Here is a 4,086-nt window from a genome sequence, read left to right as displayed (position 1 = left end):
TATCAGAAGAAAAGAATACCATTCAGAAGACCAACTTTATCCTGATAACTCAACCTGGTATAGCTAACAAGCTACAGTAACAGTTGTTTTACACCGTTGCTAGGGAGTTGCCTAAGAGTTCATCTGCTGCATCCCTAGTTATAAATGATGTGGTTAATTGTGTGGAAAAAAAGGCAAGGTGAGATGCCCTCTTCATTGACCTGTCAAAGGCTTTTTTGATACTGTTGATCACTCACTGCTAATTTCAGAGGCTTCCTCAATTGCTTAGACCAGTAACTGTAACTATTTATACAATTAATTGACAGATCAATGTGCATCTACTGATGGTTGTTAAATCAGGTTTCCCTCGATATTACGAAAGGTGTCCCGCCATGGGGTCGATTTTGGGTCCTGTACTTTTTACTGTTTACATTAACAAAATCGACTTGTCTGTAAAAAATTGTAACCTGCACTTGTATGCCGATTGATAACTAGTTGAGTATGTTATTGCCCCATGGTTGACAAGCTCTATCTGAACTACAATCTGCCTTCATTGTATTACAGAAAAACTTTATTGACCTGAAATGAGTACTGAATGCAGGTACAAAGTATATGTTGTCTCTAGAGCCGCATATTAAAAATAACTCTGAATAATTTAAGCATATTGTACTTTGAGATGGTGTCCATATTGAAGTGTGTCCCTGCTTGGCAAGAGTATTTGATAGATGAAAAACCTTCTTTTAAAAAAGCATATTGATAAGCTCAATTAAAGAAAGCCCCAAAATCGCTATTCACTCGACGTTCCTATCGTCCTAGACGATACCGTTTGGAGCTTCACCGTCACTGATTATCCGTCGGACTATTCAAATTTAAGAATTCTACTCATTGTGTCCACAGCAATACCGATCACGAACTCACCGTCACGATACCTGGAGGCTCACCGTCACGTGATTAGCGACATTGTTGGGGTAGGCTCACGTTCCTATAGTACCGCGGTTGAAGCTCGAGCTGTCCGATTACCGTGGTGGATGCTGTCCGATTACAGCGAATATGGTCTGCACGTCTCTCACCGTCCTATACGTGTATCCTCTTCGCTGGCCAAGGCACTATATTTGATTTATTACACATTTAAATAAACATGACGCATTTGGCGATGTTCAAGTTCAACTTAAATTCATTGTCCCACAGCGTCAGACCTCAAAAAAAATTGGTCTCTGGCTTGCATAGCACAGGTGGTGGTCACCTACATCCACTGTAGTAGACTAGGCCTAATATAGTCTAGCCTACGAATGGTGGATTAATAGCCCAGCCTATGAATTAACTTTTTTGCATAAACATTGTGATTGGAGGATAGCTGTGAGTTGTTATAGAATCAGGATCAAATCCTCAGATTTCCTCAAGCTCATTAATGAAAGAATGTTCATACTTGAAGATTGACAAAAGGCAAGTCCTTTTGGCAAAGACAAGGAGTGGAAACGAGTGGAATGTTAGCTAAGAGACTGGTACTCAGGCTAGAGGTGAGGTCCCTGAACTAATAACAGTTGCCCAGTGACAGTGGTTATATTCATGAAAGTCATATTGGGTGGAAGCTATTTCAAGGGCAATTCTGCCACTTTTCAACATATTCATCATCTTCAGCACCAAACCAGTGTCTACATATGTGAAAACATCGCATTTCTATGATCTGTGGTTTAAAAGATAAAAAGAAAGTTCCATCACAGGGTAGGATAAAAAAACATAAACAGTGATTTTCAAAACCTGCAACGAGTTTATAGGCAAAGGCAGGTTTTTTTTGCTCCCCGCGTCACCGCAAATACTTCATATTTTTTGGACAAAACATAGGAATGTGCCATTTTCACATATGTTGACACTGATATTGTGCTGGAGATTGTGAAAATGAGATTGAAAAGTGTTGGAGTTGTTCTTTAAGTTTTAAGGAAGCATTTGTTACATGAAATGAATCAACAAAATAGACAAAGTAAAAATACATACAAAAGTTATTGCTGTGGATCGGATAGAAGAGGCCCCTGAACCAATAATAGTTGGTTAAGTTGGGAATGCCATTAGGGAAATTCACATTCGGTCTGTGCTCTAAGCACTAGTCTGGGCTTCCTTGTCAGGAAAGTCAACAATCGTACAAAAATAGACCTAAATGTTTTAAATTTCCAAAGTATTTAATTAAAACATTGAACAACAAATATAACAATAATTAGGCTACTTATCTATCATCTCCCACATACACTTTTAGTTAGTGCAGCAAATCAGGAACAACTAAAGAAACATACCTTCAATGACAAAATATAGCAGCATGAACGTCAGTCTGGCAAGCCTTCTCCTTCCGAACAAATGGTTCATTTCTCTAAAGCTCGAGCTGTTCAGTGGTGTGATCTGTGAAGAACCGGAAAGATGTGACCTTGTCTTGGTACAGAGGAGAGAATAGACTCAACCAGACAAACAGCCCTCTGGTGTGTATTCATTACGCCGATTCTGTTGTAAAACCTTTCTTAAACGGAAGCAAAAGGAACAGGGAGGGACGTACATGAATTTGTCCAATAGAACATGTTGTTTTAGTTGCAACAGTTTGGACTAATGATTACACCCCTGATCTCATCACCAGCCTGTCTCTCCCATCTACAGTGGTGTAGTTGCAAACACTGTCGGTATTCACACTTCACCGTCAACGTCACAACACCCNAGCTCGAGCTGTTCAGTGGTGTGATCTGTGAAGAACCGGAAAGATGTGACCTTGTCTTGGTACAGAGGAGAGAATAGACTCAACCAGACAAACAGCCCTCTGGTGTGTATTCATTACGCCGATTCTGTTGTAAAACCTTTCTTAAACGGAAGCAAAAGGAACAGGGAGGGACGTACATGAATTTGTCCAATAGAACATGTTGTTTTAGTTGCAACAGTTTGGACTAATGATTACACCCCTGATCTCATCACCAGCCTGTCTCTCCCATCTACAGTGGTGTAGTTGCAAACACTGTCGGTATTCACACTTCACCGTCAACGTCACAACACCCCGAGGAGATGGAGGCCATCAACTCTGAGCTCATTACACTATAGAAACCATCCCTCCTGAGATAGGGGGAGCAGTTAATAGACTTGTTGTGTAGTGATGAACTAGGGTGTAGGTTGTTAAATAAATAAAAAAATTGTCATCTTACCGTGAAATTCTTACTTACAAGCCCTTAACCAACAATGCAGGTTTAATAAAAATAAGAGTTAAGAAAAATATTTACTAAATAAACTAAAGTAAGAAATAAAAGAGCACAATAACATTTCAATAACGAGGCTATATACAGGGGGCACCGGTATATGTGCGGTGGTACAGGTTAGTCGAGGTAATGAAGGTCATATGCACATGTTCAGCAGTCTTATGGCTTGGAGGTAGAAATTGTTAAGAATGATGTTGTTGACGTGAGCCATGACCAGCCTTTCAAATCACTTCATGGCTACAGACGTGAATGCTACAGGTTGGTCATTTTGGCAGGATCCCTTGGTTTTCTTGGGCACAGGGACTATGGTGGTCTGCTAGAAACATGTAGGTAATACAGACTTGGCCAAGGACAGGTTGAAAATGTCAGTGAAGACATTTGCCAGTTGGTCAGTGCATGCTGGCAGTACACYTCCTGGTAATCCATCTGGCWCTGCWGGCTTGTGAATGTTGACCTGTTTAAAGGTCTTGCTCACATCGGCTAGAGCAAGTGTGATCACACAGTCGTCCAGAACAGCTGGTGCTCTCATGGATGKTTCAGTGTTGCTTGCCTCGAAGTGCGCCGTTTAAGTCATTAAGCTCATCTGATAGGCTTGTGTCACTGGGCAGCTCGTGGCTGGGCTTCCCTTTGTAGTCCGTAAAAGTTTGCAAGCCCTGCTACARCCGACAAGCATCGGAGCAGGTATAGTAGAGCACATTCTTGTAGATTAAAGGGTGAATGGGTGAATGGGTTGTCATATGACAACATTTTTAAGTGTCCCTTGAACAGTGTATGGCAGTAGGTTCCAGATGCACCGGTTTGAGTCTGTCAAGAACTGCTATGTAGCTAGGTTTTTTACTCTCAACAGTTTCCCAGTGTGAAAAGACACCCAGTCCACTTGACACAA

The 4,086-nt window shown here is 41.1% G+C and overlaps 1 pseudogene; it reads right to left on the bottom strand.

Annotated features, from left to right (window-relative positions):
- LOC112074829 (SLAM family member 5-like) overlaps nt 1-2,458 on the bottom strand; it is a 16,001-nt pseudogene extending 13,543 nt beyond the window's left edge.
- Nucleotides 2,459-4,086: the final 1,628 nt, after the last annotated feature.

The sequence above is a fragment of the Salvelinus sp. IW2-2015 genome, unplaced genomic scaffold (assembly GCF_002910315.2).
Source record: "Salvelinus sp. IW2-2015 unplaced genomic scaffold, ASM291031v2 Un_scaffold2840, whole genome shotgun sequence".
Classification (NCBI taxonomy): Eukaryota; Metazoa; Chordata; class Actinopteri; order Salmoniformes; family Salmonidae; genus Salvelinus; species Salvelinus sp. IW2-2015.
The sequence above is the reverse complement of the archived record's forward strand: the minus strand, read 5'-3'. Positions and strand labels throughout refer to the sequence as shown.